General features: G+C 39.0%; 1 protein-coding gene and 2 pseudogenes across 3 annotated transcripts in view; 2 read left to right on the top strand and 1 right to left on the bottom strand.

Moving 5' to 3' along the window:
* The window catches only part of TBCK (TBC1 domain containing kinase), a 343,431-nt gene that overhangs the window by 29,434 nt on the left and 292,421 nt on the right, over positions 1–21,576 (top strand). The gene's annotated exons all lie outside the window — the stretch shown is intronic.
* On the bottom strand, positions 12,082–13,653 carry LOC102814738 (annotated as a pseudogene).
* LOC102814351 lies at positions 19,226–19,788 on the top strand (annotated as a pseudogene).

The raw sequence follows: 21,576 nt of genomic DNA on the forward strand, positions 1-21,576 counted from the left end.
AGATTTCTTGCTTCTGCCACAAATTCCCCCAGCTGTGAGCCTTCCAACCTTCTAAGTATTCCTTTATATGCGGTTCAGAGTTCTGGGACCAGCCCCTGAGCCTGCTTGGTCAGGTATTCTGTGTTGTTGTTGGCGGAGCTCTCTGCTATACATCCACCCGATCCGCCATCTTGTTTGTTCTTCCTTCCATTTTCTTTTGATGCTTTCTGCGTCATTCAACATTTTGCCCATAGAGGATCCTTCAATATTTCAAGTCGAAATTTTTCTTCAGTTTCTTCAGCTTAAGAAATGCTGAGTGTGTTCTTCCTCTTAGTTTTTAACTCTAGGTCTTTGCACATTTCATAATAATACTTTACTTTGTCTTCGTGATCAGCCCTTTGACATAGGCTGTTCAGCTCTTTATTCCTCATTTTTTCGCTTTGCTTCAGCATCTCAATTCCAGAGAGCAAGTTTCAGAGTCTCTTCTAACATCCATTTTGGACTCTTCCTTCTTTCTTGTCTTCTTAATGACCTTTTGCTTTCTTCCTGTATGATAATCTTGATGTTATCACATAACTCTTCTAGTGTTCAGTAGTTAGTGTCTAATGTATCAAAATATCTTGAGATAATCTCGAAATTCAGATGGAATATATTCAAGTTCATATTTTAACTCTGACTTGTTTAAATTTTCTTCAGCTTCGACTTGAGCTTCCATATGAAAAATTGATGGTCTGTTCCATAGTCTCCCCCTGGCCTTGTTTTGGCTGATGATATGAACTTTTCCACTGTCTCTCTCCATAGATGTAATCAATTTGATTTCTTTGTATTCCATCTGGTGAGATCCATGTGTATAGTCTTCTTTTATGTTGTAAAAAAAAAAAAAATAGGAATTTGTTTTGAATAAATCATTAGTCTTGCAAATATATGTCATGGAATCTTCAGCATGGTATCACCAGCACCATGTTTTCCAACTACTAATGCTTCATCTTCATTTTCAACCTTTGCCATCCAATCACCAGTAATTATCAATACATCTTGATTTTATGTTTGACCAATTTCATATTTAAGAAGTTGGTAGAATTCTTCAATTTCATCATCACTGGCTTTAGTGGTTGGCATGTAAATTTGAATAATAGTGGTATTAACTGGTTTTCCTTATAGGGATATGGATATTAGCCTATTACAGATAGCATTATACTTCAAGATAGATCTTGAAAAAAAAATTTTAATGGTGAATGCAGCATCATTCTTCTTCAATTTGCCTTTCTCTGCATAGTGTATTATGCGATTGTCAGATTTAAAATTGCCAAACCAGTTTATTTCAGCTGACTAATGCCCAAGATTTGATCTTTATGTGTTCTATTTTATTTTTGCAATGACCAATTTTCCTAGATCCACACTTCATACAGTGCATGTTTTGATTATTGATGGTTATGTGCAGCTCTTTCTCTTCATTTTGAGTTATACCCTATCAGCAAATGGAGGTTCCAAAAGCTTTACTTTATTGTTGTTGTTGTGAGTGCCATTGAGTCAGTTCTGACCCATAGCGACCCTGTATAGGGTTTCCAAGGAGCAGCTGGTGAGCTTGGACCACCAACCTTGCAGTTCAAACAGCTTTGCAGTCTGGCGCATTAACCCACAGTGCCACACCAGGACTCTAAGTGTTCAACTCTACCTCTACGAGACAGCTCTTCTACAGTTGTGTTTTCTGAGTGCCTTCCACCCTGAGCGGCTCATCTTCTGGCACTATGATATTGTTGTTAAGTGTGGTCGAGTTAGTTCTGGCTCCTGGTGATTCTGTATATGCTTTCCAAGGAGCATATTGTATGTTTAAACTTCAACCATGTGGTTTGCAGTCTAGTGCTAATCTTACAGCACCACACCAGGATTCCTATATCTCTATTTTGGTGCTACTCATCATGTTTCTATGTTAAGTATTCTGGTGCTACACATTCCGAAGTAGTCCACCTATACTTCTTCTTAGTCTGTCTTAGTCTGGAAGCTCAGCTAAAACCTGTCAACCATGGGTTCACCCTGCTGGTATTTTATATACAATATTGATAGCACAACTTCCAGCATCACAGCCACACACATGCCACCATAGTTGGACAAACTGAGAGACAAGTGGTAGAATGTTATAGATGGAAGCATATTCTCCGAGGAGACAGATGAACATGAATGGAGTTAAATGTAAAATCCACATATTTTATGCTATTAACATTTTTTATAATAATACCTTACATGCGCTTAAAACATATAGTAGCTTTTCAGGACTGTTTTTTTTTTTTTTTTTTCAAGTGACTTGTGCAAGTATTTAAACATTTGTGTAAATAAAGTACTAATGTACTAATTAGTTTTCAACCATTCTGGTTGTAGAATAAAATTCAGTATTTTCCTTTGGTATATAAAATTCATCACTTACTGCTTTGAATAGAAGCTTTTGTGATAGGTTCAGTTCTGAATTGTTATCTGTTCAATTTATCTAAATTAACTTTGTTGAAAAAAATTTGACTTTTCCACATAGTTGGATTATATTACTCTAATAACAGAGCCAGCTTCATGTACAGAATTGATGTATTGCAATTTTAATTGATTCTATAACCTACTAATGGAAAGTGAGAAGATATTCTTATGGCTTATAAATCATTTATTTTCCCTACATATAAGAATAAGTACTCTGCACCTGTAAGAAAGGCTAATGCAAAGTCAATAGGAAATCTTCCCTTAAGATGGAGTTGCAATTTGAGACTCATGATGTTTTCTTGACCATCTGTCTTTAACTTTTGCAAAGCTGTAAGCTGCCAGTTGTCTGTTAGTTATTTACGATTGATTTTCTAAACTTAAGTGCCATTTAGGCATTTACCATGATTTATATTTTGAAGAAAAATTAAATCCCTTGTAAAACTGATGGGACAGTCAACAGGGGAATAAAAGTTAGAAAATTGAAGATAACTCTGTGTTGATTTACTTACTTTTTTCTATGACAAATTAAATATTGTTTGTGTGGCACTGTGGGTCAATGCACCAGACTGCAAAGCTATTTGAACTGCAAGGTCAGCAGTTCAAGTTCACCAGCTGCTCCTCGGAAACCCTATACAGAGTTGCTATGGGTCGGAACCGACTTGATGGCACTTCACAACAACAAAGCAATGTTATAACATTATACTAGCAATTTGTATATTACACCTACATTATAACTTGAGACAGTCTCAGATACCACTAAAAAATCAAACATCCTCTTTATATTAAGTGCTTTCCAAAATTCATTTTATCCAAACCAAGTAATAATTGTGTGCTATGATCTAGAGAAATGATCATGTCAGTCTTCTATAAAGTAATGTTACTTGTGCAGATAGTTTGCTAACAAGGTTTAAAGGAGGGAATTAAATAATTACTCACCATTTTATTTAGAGCCAATTGAGGCTTGAATATAAAGGATTAATTTTGGAAGAGAGCTCCTGTCTTTCCAATGGCTTTTTTTTATGTTACCTGTGCTTGCCAATATTTCTCTTAAGTTCCAGTGAAATGATCACAATTATTTTTTGGAAACCTAGAAGAACAAAATTCAATCAAATGTCTATTACATGAGGTTTCAAGAAAGAAAGGACAGGGTTTTGAAGATTTTCTTTGAAGTCATCTCATATTCGGTGCCTGTGAATATACTTAATTGCAACACGAAAGCTAGATTCAAGATACTGAAAAGAGGAGACATTTAGACCTCAATTTTTTTCTGAAATATTTTCCAGAGAATGTCAAAAAGAAATACACCTTCATCATTTTGTATGAGGAAATGGTTTGAATTTAAAGTCTTGATGCTATGTAGAAAGTTTCCCTTCTTTGTTAGTATTATGCAGAGTTGGTGCTTTTGCTTAATCTATAAAAATGCATACAAGTGTAGCTTATGGACATATATTCAGCAGCATTTTGGCACTTGCAATAGAATTTCATTCTTTAAATTTGCAAGTGAAAGCAGGGTGGGCAGTGTAGGCATGTTTCTTTAATAAAATGCATTTTGTCATATGTTTTTCGGGTTTTGGTTTGAAAACTTACCAGAGAACCATCAGCATTACAGAGGTTATATGTGAAGACTTTGATGGGAAGCAGACTATGTCTGTAGCTGTTTACTAGCTTTATGGAAAACATGATCTGACTGACTCGGATGAATAAATTTCATTTGCCCCTATTATAAGATTGCCTACTCAGTGAATTATATACCCTAAAAGAATTTGGACACACTCTGAAATGTGGTCCAGAGTTGTGTAATAAGGCACACAAGTCACAGTCATTGGAAACAAAGGATAGTCTTATTTTAGAATATAAGGTGATGTTAGAAGCTGAGACATTTATGCATTTTTGCGTTAAAAAATGTGAGCTTGAAAAAAAATTGAGATTTGTATAACTGGTCTATATTTTCTTTGTATTCTATCTGTTTGTTTTTGTTTTGTTTTGTTTTTTTATATGAAAGAAGTGTTGTTAGGTGCAATTGAATTGGTTTTGACTTATAGTGACCCTGTGCACAATAGAACAAAACACTGTACAGTCTTTGTCATTCTCACAATTGTTATGTTTGAGCCCATTGTTGCTGCCACTGTATCAATCCATCTTGTTGGGAGTCTTCCTTTTTTCCTTAATCCTTCACTTTAGCAAACATGATGTCATTCTCTGGGGACTAGTCCTTCCTGACAACATGTCCAAAGTGCAAGGGACAAGTGAAGATTAAATGATGAATTTAAACCTTCAGCAAGTGGTAGCAGAGGGTTTGTGCTACTTAAACGAAAACTGATTTTATTTTTGTGTTCTTTGAATAGAAATGAATAGAAATGTTTACAGCTTTTGAAAATTAATCTTTGTAATTTATATATTTTAATAAGTTTTTATTGTGGATTGAGTGATGGGTTACATGGGAGAACATCAATTTTACACTCATCGTTTCATTGCAATGATGACAATCTCTTCCGTACATCATCATTCAACAGTATTTGCTTCTATTACCTCTGTTTTTTTTCTTTTTCTTGGGTGAGGGGATGTACACAAATACACTTAGGAATATATAATAATTTAGACAACCAAAGGACACATTCTGCAAGCCTGCCTCCTGGCTGCCAGCACACAACCTTTCTCTGTGTCCTCATCTCTGCCTCTATCTCCAGTGTCCCTGCTTATCTGGATAGGGTCCCACATTCTGCTTATGCTCTTCTCCCTTGATGGCCCTAGGGTCCTCTGTTCCTGGACTGTAATCCCCCTTTTGTTACAAAACTTGTATTTTAACAGTTGTGATAGTAGCAATTCGTCATGATAACAGTTACTACTCACTATTGAATCGTAAGAATCTTATCCCCATTTCTTTTCACCAGAACTGTCTAGACAAGATGAAAACTATTCAGTGGGGATTCTTCCTTCCCTTGCATACTCTGAAACTAAACTCCCTCTTGAAAAGTTGTAAGCCAGTCACTTTGTGCCTTTATAGGTCCCTTCCCTCCCATTTTAAGTTGCCAATGTCTAAGTTGTCCCTGTCAATCTTGTGTACAGAGCGGATAGGATTGATACTTGATGTGAAGACTCCTTCCCTCACAGTTGGTATTTTGAGCTACTGCATCCATAAGTATAGGTCAAGTTCATCAAATTGTAGCAATTTACACTTGTTTCCTGTATCAATTTTTTTTTTTTTTCCTCTAGTCAGGATCTGATTATCAAGCCATTGAGGTCAAGGCGAATGAGTACCAACTACAAGTTTGGGCATTCTTATGTGTCTCCCCTAAGTACTTAACAGCTGGACACTTCACTCTCAGCTCTAGCCCTCTGTGGCTATGTCCTTGTTCATGGCCTCAGGAGTCCCCAGGTCTCACCACACTTCAGACCAACTAGCCCTTCCACTTCTCTCTGTCATCTTCAGGAGTTTATGGAATGTTACATTTCTTGACCTTTTGCACTGACTAGTTTCTCCATATATACTAAATATATACTGAATGGTTATCTTTGCATTTCTTCCGGTCTCAGGGGACAATGTTCAGTACTTTACCATTATGTATGATGCTAGCTCTAGAGTTTTGAATAGCAGCAATTGTGAGAAAGGCACAGGACTGGACAATGTTTTGTTCTGTTGTACATAGGGTTGTAATGAGTAGGAACTGATGTGATGGCACCTGACAGCATTGTGTGGCACTGTGGGTTAATATGCTGGAATGCAAAGTCAATTTAAAATGCAAGGTTGGTGGTTCAAGCTCACCAGCTGCTCCTTGGAAACCTTACACAGAGTTGCTGTGGGTTGGAACTGACTTGAAGGCACTTAACAACAGTAAAAGTAACAGTTTGGTTTATAAATTGTTATTCTCTGTGGTTTCAACAGTAGATGATATGTCACATATTTTACCAAAAGACATAATTGACAGACACTAATTGACTTTTTGTTAATCATGACAATGGTCATGGAATGACATTTACATGTATAACCTTTCTGTTCTGCTTGCAAGATGCAGCCTTACAAAGTTATGTTGTTGTTGTTGTTAAGTGCCGTCGAGTCAGTTCCGACCCATAGCGACCCTGTACAGGGTTTCCGAGGGTTATCTGTATTTAATTGATTTTGACAAGTTTTAGGTGCTATCCTTCTAAATGAATTCTTTCTTTTAGAATAGACTCTACATTTCAGTAGATAATAAAGGAATGATATAAAAGCATCTAAATAAGTTTAAGAGATTAATAGAGATTTTAAGAGCTAAGAGGCATTCTTAAATTTGAAACATATAATTTTATCATTCATATAAACAAAAAGAATAGAAAGAAAACACATGATGTTTCAACAAACACATTCTCTGTTCCAGTTACTTTGCTATCTGCTTTTCATGTTGTTGCTGTTAAGTGCCATCAAGTCAGTTTTGATTCGTAGAACACCCTGAATAGGGTTTCCGAGGAGTATCTGATAGGTTTGAGCAACCGACTTCATAGTTAGCAGTCTAGTACTGATCCTACAGCGCCACACCAGGACTCCATCTGCTCTTCATAGGTAACTTTAAAATTACTGGCCTTAGCTGGTAAGTGTGCTAAAGGATGTGGAATATTGAATGTTTTCTGAAGTCAGGAGCCGTGGCCACAGCTGCTCCTCGGAAACCCTATATAGGGTCGCTGTGAGTCAGAACCAACTCGACAGCATTTAACCACAGCAACACAAGGCAGAATACATAGGGGAGAAATGGAACCCGAAATGAAAAATGTGATTTTATTACTGAGCGAAGGGGCACATGGATGTTGAAGAGGAAAACAGTACATGGCTACTTCCCTTTACACATGTGGTAACTGAGGTTTAGAGCACTTGTTTCTGTTGTATAGCTGGAGCTCAACCCCTCTCTTTTGACTTCACCATCCATGCTGCCATGTACTGAGTATAGTAATTAAAGCCATACTCTTCAAGACCAGCCTTTCTGTGTTTAAATCACAACTCTACCATTTACTGATTTAGCTAAGTTACCTAACTCTTCTTTGCTTCATTTGTTGAGGTCCATACATGGTTTTCTTGATAGAGATAGTGTTTCATTGCCAGAAAAATGAAGGAAAGTTTTACTTAGAAAATCATGCTTGTGTGGAATTGAAAAACTACAGGTTTCATTATTTGAAGTGGACCAGGTAGAGGGGCAGAGAATACAGAATGTACCTGGATGAGCAAGCATATGAGTAAACCAGAGGAAAAAGATCTTCAGATGCAAGTTGGAGAAGATAAGCTTGAATATATTAGCAAAAACACAGATCAGAAAACAATGAGAATGCTCCCTTGATTTTTCATTGTCACAGATACGAAGATTTTAAAGTGTAGGTGTGGAGTTCTGATATTTAGGAAAATGACTCTTAAATACAGATTACTGTTTGAAATTAAAATGAAAAAAAAATATTGGTGGTAATTTCTTCTACTCTGGTCATCCAGATCCATGAAAGTTTTAGCTCACTTTTACAATCATGTCTTGAACATACTGATAGTAAGGTAATCCTGTGTTTTAGTTATAACAAACTGTACTCACAATCATGTGTTTGTTGTTTGTCTTGAGTCTAGAGGCTTTCCGAGTCTCAGGAAGTCTATGATTTATGATATACTTGTGTTACGATAAATTGCATTAGGATTGTCTGTTTAATTTTTTACTACATTTTTATCTCTAATAATATGTTCTGCATACAATATTGCAGCACTTAATTTGCTAGTGTTAGTATGTTCAGGTGTTCACTCACAGAAGTCAATGTTATGGTTTATAAAGGTACTGATAATTAAAAGCAGTAATGATGAAAATTGAAAAATAAAGTAAAAGAGATATTGGACGTATGGCAGAGTCTTTGGACTGGAACCCTTTCTAATTGTATGACCTTGAAAACATTACTCACAAAAGCCTAAGGTTTTTTTAGTAATTTCTTTGTAATTACAAAGAACCCTGTCCTAAGTTCTTTGACTTACTTGTGTTTTCCATTCGTTTTTATATCTCTACACTGGAGAGAGCAAGTTTCAGAGTTTCTTCTGACATCCGTTTTGGTCTTTTCTCTCTTTCCTGTCTTTTTAACGACTGTTTGCTTTTTTCCTGCATGTTGTTCTGGATGTCATCCCACATCTCTTCTGATGTTCTTCTCATTAGTGTTTAATGCATCAAATCTGTGCTTGAGATGGTCTCTAAATACAGGTGGGCTATGTTCAAGGCCATATTTTGGCTCTCATGGACTTGTTTTAATTTTCTTCAGCTTCTGCATCAGCTTATATGTGTACAACTGACTATCTGTTTACAGTTGGGTCTTTGCCGTGTTTTGGCTGATGATATTGAGTTTTTATCCCACAGGTGTAGTCAACAGGATTTTTGTGAATTCCATATGTGTAATCCTCCTTTTATGCTATTTCAAAAAAGTATTTGCAATGAATGCCATTGCTCTTGCAAATTTCAGTCAAGCGATGTCCAGCATTATTTCTATCACCAAGGCTATAGTGTCCTGTTAGTGACCTTTCCTGTTTGTTTCCAACCTTTGCATTCCATTTACCAGTAATTATCAATACATCTTGATTGTATGTTTGATCAATTTAAAACTGAATGAGTTGGTAGAATTCTTCAATTTCATTATCACTGGCTTTAGTGGTTGGTGTGTAAATTTGAATAATAATGGTATTAACTGGTATTCCTTGTTGGCGTTTGGAAATTATTTTATCATTGATAGTGTTGTATTTCAAGATAGATCTTGATATATTCTTTTTGATGATGAATGCCATGCCATTCTTCTTGAATTTGTAAACCATGATTGTCAGATTCAGGATGTCTAATGTCCATTCATTTCAGCTCACTTATGCCTAAGATATCAATCTTTATGTGTTTCATTTCATTTCTAACAACTTCCAATTTTCCATGTTCCGATTATTAATAGATATTTCTTCACATTTTGAGTTGGTCCCCATCAACAAATGAAAGTCCCAAAAACTTTACTCCATTTGCGTTATCACTTTGAGGAGGCAGCTCTTCCCTAGTTGTATTTTGATTGCTTTCCAACCTGAGGGGCTAATTTTCCAGCACTATATCTGACTATATTCTAATGCTATTCATGCTTTTATTATCCAGCACTGTATCTGATGGTGTTCCCTGCTATTCATAAGGTTTTCAGTGGCTAAACATTTGGGAGTTATGTGCCTTTACTTCTTCCTATTCTGGATTAGTCTGGAAGCTTCTCTTAAACCCATCCACCATGGGTGATCCTTATGGTATTTAAAAATAAGAGTTGTACAGTTTCCAGTATCACAATAACATGCAAGTCACCAGAATATGACAAACTGTCAGACACGTGGTGGGAGTCCCAGCTAGTAAAGTATTACTTCGCCTTGATTTGCCTTCTACTCTTGTACAGAGTAGAGTTATTGTTGTTGTTAAATGCTGTCATGTTGGTTTCAACTCATAGTGACCTAGTATAGGGTTTTCAAAGGAGCAGTTTAGGAATTTGAACCGCTGACCTTGTGGTTCAAACAGACCTTGTGATCCAGTGGTTTATCTCATGGCACCTAACCAGAGATCCACAAAGTAGAGTAGAAGTGGCTAAGAATAAAATTTGGAATTTTGCATTGAAATAAGGTCACAACTAAATAAGGTGATCCCAACATCTGGTGGAGGGTCAGAGAAAAAGAGGAAGACCCCAATGAGATAGATTGGCCAAGAGGTAGCATCCATGGACTCAAGCATGGCAACAGTAGTGAGAGGTTGGCCCAGGACTGGGCAGTGTTTCATTCTGCTGTGCATAAATAAGGTCGCTATGGGTTGGTACTGACTCGATGGCACCTAACAACAACAACAACATCTGGTAACTAGAATGGAAGCCATAAATAGTGAATTTTCATCAGTCATACTTAAAAAATAACAATTTGCTTTAAAGAGATCAACATATTATTTAACTAAACATAGTTTCATTTTGAAAACTGTTTTTGTACTCTGTGGTCTTCCAGTCTCTATATTAATAATGAATAAAATGCAGGCCCTTCCCGATTCATTGTTTGTTTTAATACTTGGCTGTACGGTCACAAATTGCCTTGTTGTTGTTAAGTATTGTAGATTTGTTTCCTGTATAAGGCTTCTGAGGAGCAGCAGTTGTGTTTGAACCTCCATCCTTTTGGCTGGCAATCCAGTCCTTGTCCTCCACCACCACACTAAAACTTCAAAACTTGCCTAAGAAATCCAGAATGTTGTTCCACTTTCAAACTTTGTATTGGTCTCAAATCAGTATTCTGAATAGTAATAGAAACTTGTTCCTCTTCAGTTCATACAGCTATGAATAAATTTGAATTTATATTATTATTCAACAGTGGAATAACTAGGGTATAGATCTAACCAAACATATACCATCATCGTAGGTTCTGTGACGCAAGAAAGTTACAGCCTTGTATTATCCCAAATGTTGTCACGGTGTGGGAAGTTGGACTCTTGTCCAGTATGGTTTCACTGAGTCAGTTTGAACTGCAAGGTTGGGGATTTAAATGCACCATCTGCTCCTCAGAAACCCTTTACGGGGTCGCTATGAGCTGGAACTGACTCGATGATATTTAACAACATCTAAGGAGCTCTGGTAGTGTAGTGATTACGAATCGGGCTGCGAACCTTAAGGTCAGCAGTTCGAAACTACCAGCTGCTCCGCAGGAGAAAGATGAGGCTTTCTACTCCCATAAGGATTTACACCCTCGGAAACCTTGTACAGGGTCGCTATGGGTCGGAACCGACTCGACGGCTCTTAACAACAACAACAACAAAGGAGCTCTGGTAGTGTAGTGGTTATGAATCGGGCTGCGAACCTTAAGGTCAGCAGTTCGAAACTACCAGCTGCTCCGCAGGAGAAAGATGAGGCTTTCTACTCCCATAAGGATTTACACCCTCGGAAACCCTGTACAGGGTCGCTATGGGTCGGAACCGACTCGAAGGCACTTAACAACAACAACAACAACAGGGGGAGTATTGTGGATAGGGGGAGTATTGTGGCTCTGTAGGATAAGCACTGGACTGCTAACCAAAAGCTTGGTGGTTCAAGCCCACCAGCTGTTCCTTGGGAGATACAGCTTTCTGCTCCTACAAAGATTTACAACCTCAAAAATCTTACAGAAGGTCACTCTGAGTTTGACCAACTTGTCAGCACATAAAAACAACCATCAGTAACTTTGGTGACATAAGTGTTTTTGATGTCAGGATAGCTGCTTGAGAGAAGAAAGCATTGATAGTGCAGAAGAACCTAGCTCATCCTGGAAGCCTGCTTACAGAATGATGATGTTATTATTACAGAGAAATTAGAAATGCTGTCTGATTTTAGTGAGTCAGAGAAAGCGTTGTAAAAGCCTAACTTGCAATCTTTGTTAATTTAAGAAATACATATCTAATATAGGAAATTAGTATTATTCTTATATAGTTTTTTGTTTTGTTTTGTTTTTCTGGTCTTCATTGAAAGAGAGGTGCCAGGCCAGGGATAGAAGTTGGGATCAAGCAGCAATAACAGGAGTAAGTGTAAAAGTATAAAATATAAAGTACTAGCTAGCACTGGGAAACTATACAGACTTGTACCATGGCTCAAAGGAACTTTGGGGGCACATGATTGAAAACTGTCCACAGCTCACCCTCCAGGAACTTAGGCCCGAGGGGCCTGTGAAGGGTAATTTGCTGGAGGTGAAAGCAGCTTCAATAGGGCCCAACCTTGGGTCTTAAAGTAGGAGACTAGTTTTGTAGGCACTTCTGCAAGTACAGTCTACACCAGTGCTTCCCAAGGGGCATACTGGAAACAGCAGTGGGGCACAAACTGCACTATGGCACGGGCAGCTGCCTCCCCAGAGTGTGTATGCTGGGGCCCACCATCAGCATCCAGCTGCTCCATTGCTTCAAAGTCAGCGCTGCCCACGCCCACAAAAATCACTGACATGGGCAGGTTTGAAGCACGCACCACAGCCTCACATGTGGCCTCCACATTGGTCACAGCACCATTGGTCAGCAGCAGCACAAAGTATTGCAAAGCAGTCCTTTGATGTGCAGCCTGAACTGCAAACCTGGCCACATGGTTGATGATAGGTGCTAAGTTGGTAGGGCCATAGAGTCGTAGTGAGGCAGGGCTTGGCGGTAGGCATCTACAATGCCCTGTGCCCTGGATGCCTGCTGCAATAGGGGTTATTAGGGTTGAAGTTCAAGGCAAATTCATGGGAGACCTGCCAGTCAGGGGGCATCTGGGCCCCAAATCCAAATGCGGGGAATAGCTTGTCTGAGTCATAGTCCTGAACCACACTGCCCACACTCCACACTGCTTTGAGGAACTCATGGACACCTGTTGGGCTGAGGTAGTGCAGGGAATTAGGTGTGATCCAATGAAGTCCACACCTACAGTGAAGTTGATCTGACAGCCTCCCATCACATAATCCAAGAAGGAATATTCTCTTTCAACCTGGCAAGTCTTGATACAGATAGTTCTAGAGTTCATGTAGCTTTTCTTTTTCTGCTGCTTCTCAGGGTGGATGCATTCAAAGTTGGCCGGGACTGACTGGAGCTGGGTCTGGCTAGTGTGGAAAGTGCCAGTGAGGTCATGTGAGCCGTCACTGTCATAGTCTGAGCATCACATCTGGATGGGTGTGCTGGGGTCTCCCCTGAAGTGCTTCCAAGTAGGGTTAAGATTGTTCTTAATTGCCTCACATCTGTATGTCAGGTGCCACTTTCTGTCACCCTGATGGAAGAACTCCAGAAATGGGTCTGATTGTCCTAGAAAGTCCTTTTTATCTAGGTTTCTGACCTCCACCTCCGTGGTTACTCCATGGTTGTCCAACTCCTGAGCTGAGACTGATGGCCCCTCGCCCAGCACATTTCCCAGCCTTCAGCATCAAGGGTAGAATCAACATCTGACTGGCCACAATATGACTCAGGCAACACTCAGCTCCCCCTAGGAAGTCATTGTCGCCCAGCGCAGGTGTCTTGTTGTCTATGTCATAGATGCCAAAGTGGAACTTTTGAATTGTTTTGAAGTGGTACTCAAACTGTAGGGTCTTGGAGAACTCTGGGCGTGAGCAGTTCCCTACTCTCTCAGTACGGCCAAGCTCAGTCCAGTTGCCCCCTCCCACATCCTGTAAAAGGACACAAAGCAGATCTGACTTGGATCCGATGTTTTTGTCAATGAGGTGAGTCCAAGAAAGGACTGCTGAACCAAGGTCATGCAGTTGGCCATCGCATTTGCTGCTTCACAAAATGGCTACCGGTTTGCGTTCCAGAAAGGGCTTGTGTATAGTTTAATAAAAAAAAATAAAAACTTAGGGTTTTTTCAAAAGGACTGCTAACTGCAAATCCACCAGACACTCCAAGGGAGCTCTGTTCCTGTAAGATTAACGGAATCAAATCCCTATATAAGTTCACTATGAGTAAAAATCAACTCAATGGCAGTGTGTTTTGTGTTTGTGGTTCTGGTCATTTTATTTTGCTTTAAAGGTCATTACTTTTCTGGGCTGGCCTCGTAGCTCATTTAGCCCCTGTGTTTGATGTTACATAGACAGCCCTGATGTGACACGGTAGTTAAATCACTCGATTGCTAACAAAACGGTCGGTAGTTCAAATCCACCAGCTGCTTTTTGGGAGAAAGATGTGGTACTCTGCTTCAATAAAGATTTACAGCCATGGAAATCTGCTAGGGAAGTTCTGCTCTGTTCTACAGGGTCTGTGAGTTGGAATTTACTCAAAAGCAGCGAGTTTTTCTTTTTTTCCCACTTTATAAATTTGCAAACTGAAACAGTATGAAGTTGGAATACTCCCTAAGCATAACAAATATGTGGCAGTCTCCTAATGTCATGTGTGAACCTCAAACCTCTGTACTAGGTTTTCCATATGTCTTTTGATTAAATCAAATTAATTTTATGCTGAGAAAGGAAAGTTATCTAATATTCAAATTAGAAAGTTAATTTTCCAATTTATTGGATCCTTTTGAGAACTATGGTGTTCAGTAAGTAGCAAGTAGCTTTTTCTTCTTCTCTTCTGTAATTTGCTGGAATGGATCTGATCCGTTCCAAACTTAAGGCTTTCATGTTTTATTATCTTGGAGTGAAAGCTCAATTGTAAAATGTGTTCAGACCCAAAACTTAGACACAGATGGGCTGATTTCTCTTACACTTACTACAAAATAATCTTTAGGTATCAGTTAAGCAGTGCCATGTCCATTTCAAAACATCCAAATTTAGGACAAAATATCTCTTAAATTTAGTATGGATGGTATTGTTTTACGCATATGTTGTTGTTGTTGTTGTTATGTGCCGTGGAATCGGTTCCAACTCATAGTGATTCTGTACAGGGTTTCCAAGGCTGTAAATCTCTATGGTAGCAGAACGCCTCATCTTTCTCCCACGGAGCAGCTGGTAGTTTCGAACTGCTGACATTGTGGCTTGCAGCCCGATTCATAACCACTATGCTTTAGTGAAATAATATTTTTCCTTTATTCAAATGCAGAAACTTTATAGTTACTTAATCTATTTTTCCCCTTTAAATTTTTAATAAAATGTCAAAATATAGTAAGTGATAAGTGGCATATAAAAACACCCCCTTTCCAAATTCTGTAATTTTAAACCTGTGTTTCATTACATCATGTATAATATACCTCTTTTGTCTTGAGCTGAAAAAGGAGAATTTACATAAAAGACAACACTGTATTATGCAGTTCTGTTATCTGAGTATTAATCACTATCAAGTATTTTATTTATCTTCTCTAAAATCACACAGTAGCTAACTATATTTCATTTGTGTTTTCTTTCTATTAACATTATACCTCAAGCTGATGCCAAGTAAAGAAACTTTTAGACCAGAAGGAAAATTGCTGGAGGAGAGATCAGGTTTTATAAGGTGAAAGAACATCTTGAACTCATAGAATCCAAAACTGTGTTCCCTCCCTTGATTTTCTGATAGTATGGGTGTTTTGACTTGTGGAGTGGCCCTGAGAAATACCATGGATCATGGATCAGAGGAAATGGCATGTGTGGTTTTAGTTACCACCTATACATGAATGACTTCCAAATCTATCTGAGCATCCCTGACCTCTCGGACTCTTTCCTGGCCTCTAGTTCTTGCAATCTGAATAACATCTTTCTTGGAAGTCTTGCAGAAGCCTAAAAGAACTGATGGTCTGAGGCCAATAGAAATCTGTCCTAAATAGCTTAGTCTAATTCACCATTTCATTCAGATACTACCAAAATTATTGTGTTATGCACTGTACCCTGATTCATTATGGATCTTTAAATAAGGACTGATTAGAAGGAGAGATGTATTTTTAAAAACTTAGGAGTTTTCGTAGCTAGTCAGTGTGTGCACTTGAACTATTTGTCTTTTCTTGCTTGACTAAAGCATTATATATTTTTGCTTATAAATAAATTAAGACTGTGGATCCTTTCCTATTTTGACATAATTTCTTCAGCTATTATTTTACTGGTGAAGAAGAATCTAATCTAGTTATCTACACCCTCTAACAGCATCCTGTGTTATTTCATGTAATTACTGAGTACCTGTCATTTGATAAGTATTTACTGAACATCTACCTTGCAGAATATATGTAAGGCATGGGGAGTTAAAGATAAATGAGTCAGGACTTACTTTTTCATTCAGTGGTAAAGACAAATCTATGCAGAAATAGGTAACATAAAATTAATGAGCCCTGCAACTATGTACTGTCAAAATATAGGAAAGGGGGTGTATTTCTTCCAGGATATAGAACAGAAGACATTATAAAGTAAACCTCATAGATATGAGACCCTAGAGTTAGATTTGTGGAGCACGGTAGTTCTGTAGGATAAGCACTGGACTGCTAACCACAGAGTTGGTGGTCTGAGCCCACAAGCCACTCCATAGGAAAAAGATGAAGCTTCCTGTTGCTGCAAAGATTTATATCCTTGGAAACTCTATACAAGACAGATTACAAGGACAAGAAACTATTCAGAATCATGGCCAAATGTACACACACACACAAACAGACACAGACAAAAATACGCATATGAGTAGGCTTCAAAGAGTTAGTGGAAAAATGAAATAAAAAGATAATTGAAGTTTTGCATGAACTTTTTTTTTTTTTTTAAGTTTTTATTGTGAATTATGTGGGTTTACATGGGAGAACATCATTTTACATTCCTCCTATCGTATTTTGTTTCATTGCAAAGATTGCAATCCCCACCACGCATCATCAAACAACCAAAGGTTACACCCCACAGGCCTGCCCCCTGGCCATCAGCAAATAGCCCTTCTCCCTCCCTAAGTTCAGTGTCCCAGCCGCTCCATCTGTCCACATCATTGTCTCTGCCTCCATTTCTGGCATCACTGCCTCTCTGGGTAGGGTCCCGCACTCCACTCTTCTCACTTTATGGTCCCAGGGACCTCTGCTCCTAGACTGCAAAATCAGTCAGGTCCCTCCTTTTGTTACCAAATAGCTACCTTTACATTTATGACCCTCATAGTCAGTCCTGATAGCAATCATTCACTATTGTATCACAAGAGTCTTATCCCCATCTCCTTTCGTTAGCCTAGTCCCAACAGATTGTAAACCATTCAGTAGAGATTCTACCATCTCTCGCCCCATCTAGAACTAGGCTCCTTCTTGAAAGCTTGTAAGCCAGTCACTTCTTGCCTTTGTATTCCCCACCACTACCACCACCTATTTTGGGTAGCCAATATGTAAGTTGCCCAACCCTGTCAACCCTGTGTACTGAGGGGGTGAGAGTGATTCTTGCTATAAAGATTTATTCCCTTTTTTGAGCTACTACATTCATAAGGATAGGTAAAGTTCATCAAATTGTAGCGGGTTACTATTTTTTTCTCTCTTCTTTCATCTTCTAGCCAAGTTCTGATCATCCAGCCATTGAAGCCAGGTCAAGTGGGTACTATCTTCAAGTATGGGTGTTCTTGTGCATCTCCCTTCACTTCATATCAGCTGGACACTTTGTTCTCCATTCTAGTCCTCTGTGGCCATGTCACTGCCTCTGGGCCCAGGATTCCCCAGGTCTTGCCATACTGCTGGCCAACCAGGTCTCAACCTGGGTTCACAGGAGTCTATTGAATGTGGTCGGACTTAGCTCCCAACTTCATTGCCGTTTTTCCCCACTTACCCTCAGCGGTGACCAACATGATCACCAGCCAGTCCACATGCCTGCTTGTGTATTCCCCTTGAGTCTCAGAATTGGAAGGGGGTTTGCTCTGAGGAGATCTGACCACTTGCCTTGATAGTTCCCGGGCAAACAGCTTTCTTGTTCTTGTAGTAGTCAATCAGACTGCCATTATTGTTTTTTATTTTTCCTGCCAGTCTTTCAAGAAGTATCTTTTGTTCTTCTAGCTGTTCTAGGCTGGTCTACTTATCCTTACAAGTGGAAATTCCCACTTCAGATGATTCTGGATGGGGATCAGGATTCCACCTATGGTCTTACTGCATGAACTTTTTAAAGTCCCCTTTTGTGTATATGTGCAAATATGTATGTATATATATGTATTTCCAACACACATCTGTCAGTTTGTCATACTGTGATGGCTTGTGTGTTACTGTGATTCTGAAAGCGACTCCACTGGTAGTTTAAATACAAGCAGGTTCACCCATGGAGAACACATTTCAACTGAACTTCCAAACGAAGACAGACTAGGAAAAAGGAGAGTCAAACTACATCTGAATAGTTAGTTAATAAAAACTTTATGAATAGCAGTGGAACACAGTCAGGACCAGAATATTGAATATAGAAACATGATGAATAGTATCAAAATATTGTCAGATATAGTGCTGGAAGATAAGTCCCTCAGGTTGGAAAGTACTCAAAATATGACTGGGGAAAAGCTGCCTTCTCAAAATAAGAGTTGACCATGATGACACAAACGGAGTAAAACCCTCGGGACCTTTATTTGCGATGGGGCACAATTCAAAATGAAGAGAAAGAGCTGCAAACATCCATTAATAATGGAAACACGGAGTGTACGAAGTATATATCGAGGAAAATAGGAAATTGTCAAAATTTAAATAGAATGGGTAATTATTGATATCCTAGGCTTAACTGAGGTGAAATGAACTAGTATTAGTCATTTGGAATCTGGCAATCTCATGGTTTACTATCCCGGGAATGACAAATTGAAGAGGAATGGCATCACATTCATCATCAAAAAGACCTTATCAAGATCTATCTTAAAGTATAATGCTGTCTGTGACAGGATAATATCCACAGACCCACAAGGAACACCAGTCAATACGACTATCATTCAAATTTATGCACCAACCACTGAAGCCCGTGGTGATGAAACTGAAGAATTCTACAAACTTTTTCAGTCTGAAATTGATCAGACATGCAATCAAGATGTATTGATAGTTAATGGTGATTGGAATGCAAAGATTAGAAACAAAGAGGAAGGATCAAGTGTTGGAAATACGATCTTGGTGATAGAAATGATCCTGGATATCGCATGGTAGAATTTTTCAAAACCAATGACTTATTCATTGCAAATAGCACTTTTAAACTACTTAAGGAAGACTATATATGTGGACCTCAATTGTTGGAATGCACAGAAATCAAATGGACTACTTCTGTGGAAAGAGGATGAGTGAAAACTCAATTACTATCAGTTAAAACAGGGCAAGGGGCAGACTGTGGAACAGATCATCAATTGCTCATATGCAAGTTCAGGCTGAAGCTCAAGAATAGTAAAACAAGTCCACAAATGTGTGCAGTTTGTGGTTACTGCTGGGCTGTAGTGTGCCGCTCCTGCTGTTGCACTTCCGGCTGTCTGCTCCGCTTGACCCTGCGATGCCTGTGGACGTCAGCAAATAGTCTGGGCCCTTGAGCCTGCAGGAAGTGGATAAACAGCCGCAGCACCCACTACAGGTCAAAAACGGCGGTGCAGAGGTGGACGAGCTAGGCAGAGTGCTGACGCCCACCCAGAAGAAGAACCACCATATCAGCATTAGATGGCATGGCCTAAATTCCGGTAAACTCTACACCTTGGTCTTGATAGACCCAGATGCACCCAGCAGGAAGAAGCCCAAATTCAGGAATGGCACCATTTTCTGGTGGCCATCATGAAGGGCAACGATGTCTGCAGTGGCACAGTCCTCTCCGATTATATGGGCTCCGGGCCTCCCAAGGGCACAGGCCTCTACCGCTATGTCTGGCTGGTCTACGAGCAGGACAGGCCACTGAAGTATGACGAACCCATTCTCAGCAATCGATCTGAAAACCACTGTGGCAAGTTCAAGGTGGCATCTTTCCGCAAAAAGTACGAGCTCTGGTCCCCAGTTACCCGCACATGTTGCTAAGATGAATGGGATGACTATGTGCCTAAACTCTATGAATAGCTACCAGGGAAGTAGGCAAAATGAGAAAGGTCAACTGCTCTGGAGGTTCCAGGCAGTGAATCCCAGTTCAGTTATGCATGTAGATTTCTCCTCTTCCCAGTTCCCCTTCATTCTTACAGGTGGACTGGAGAAGTCAGATAGTCGTTTAGGATGCCTTTTTCTTTATACTTCTAGGCCACACATCTCCGTTTATGTTTTAATCAAATTTGGGTGATGTTTTGGTATTGTGATGGGGCCACCAAATTGTTAAAAATAGCAACCCAGAATTGAAAGAGGAAGAAGATCCAGGTCAAAAGACCAAGACTACAGCAGTAGAGCAAAGCCTACATCTTTAAGGGAAGCCTGCATTTGTAATGTTCAGGCTTGGCCCTTAGGACAGGCAGCCATGCTAGGTGCAGAGTTATTAGGAGCCCTTGAGTCTCTGCCTGTTTAACTGATCACTTTTTAGTGGTGTAAGGAATGTTGATGTGGACTGAATGAATATTATGTTAATTTTTCTGTTGCCTTATAGTTCAATAAAAATGAAAACACTCAAAAAAAAAAAAGAAGAAGAAGAAGAAGAAGCAAAATATGACCTTGAACATACCCCACCTGAATTTAGAGATCATCTTAAGACTAGATTTGATGCATTAGGCACTAAAGACTAGAAAAATGTGATGACATCAAGTACATCATACAAGAAGAAAGCAAAAGGTCATTAATAAGACAAAAAGAAAGAAAGAATGTATGTCAGAGGACTCTGAAACTTGCCCTCCAGTGTAGATATGCTGAAACAAATTTTAAAAATGAGGCAGTGTTACAAGAACTGAATAGAAAATTTCAAACGTCAGCTCTAGAAGACAAATTTACATATTATGATGAAATGTGCAGACCTGCAGTTAGAAAAACAAAATGGAAGAACACTCTCAGCATTGGTCAAGCTGAGGATACTGAAGAAAAAATTCAAGCCACAACTTGCATCATTGAAGTATTTTATGGGCAAAATATTGAATGATGCAGGAAGCATCAAAAGGAGATGGAAGGAATACATAGAGTCACTGTGCCAAAAATAAATGGTCGATGTTTAACCATCTCAAGAGATAGCATATGATCAAGAGCCAATGTACCTGAAGGAAGTAGTCCAAGGTGCATTGAAGGCATTGACAAAGAACTGGGCACTGGCAATCAGTAGAATACACATTTACATCTTGGAACAAACTGATGCAGCACTGGAGGTACTTACTCATTTTTATGCCAAGAAATTTGGAAGACAACCTCCTGGCCCACTGAATGGAGAGATCCATACTTGTGCCCATTTCAAAGATGTGACTTAAAGGAATGTGAAAATTATTGGACAATATCATTAATACTGCAGTCAAGTAAACTTTTGCTACTAATAATTCAAAAATGGTTATAACTATACATTGACAGAGAACTTCCAGAGGTATAAGCTGAATTCAGAAGAGGACATGGAACCAGGGATACCATTGATGACATCAGATCTTGGTTGAAAGCAGAGAACACCAAAAAGATGTTTACCTGTGCTTTATTGACTATGCGAAGGCTTTCAATTGTGTGGATCATGACAAGCTGTGGACAACATTGCAGAGAATTAGTATTGCGGAACACTTCATAGTGTTCATGAGGAACCTGTACATAAAACAGTTGTTTGAGCAGGACAAGGTAACACTGTGTTGCAGACCGTGTAAGACTAGTCAGAGGTTCGAGGCCCTCTAGGGCCGAGTGTAACAAATGAGGCCACTGGCAGTTAATGGCAAATTGCTTTCATATTAATATTCAGGTATATATATTAAATTAATACAC

Source organism: Chrysochloris asiatica, unplaced genomic scaffold, assembly GCF_000296735.1.
Source record: "Chrysochloris asiatica unplaced genomic scaffold, ChrAsi1.0 scaffold00129, whole genome shotgun sequence".
Lineage (NCBI taxonomy): Eukaryota > Metazoa > Chordata > Mammalia > Afrosoricida > Chrysochloridae > Chrysochloris > Chrysochloris asiatica.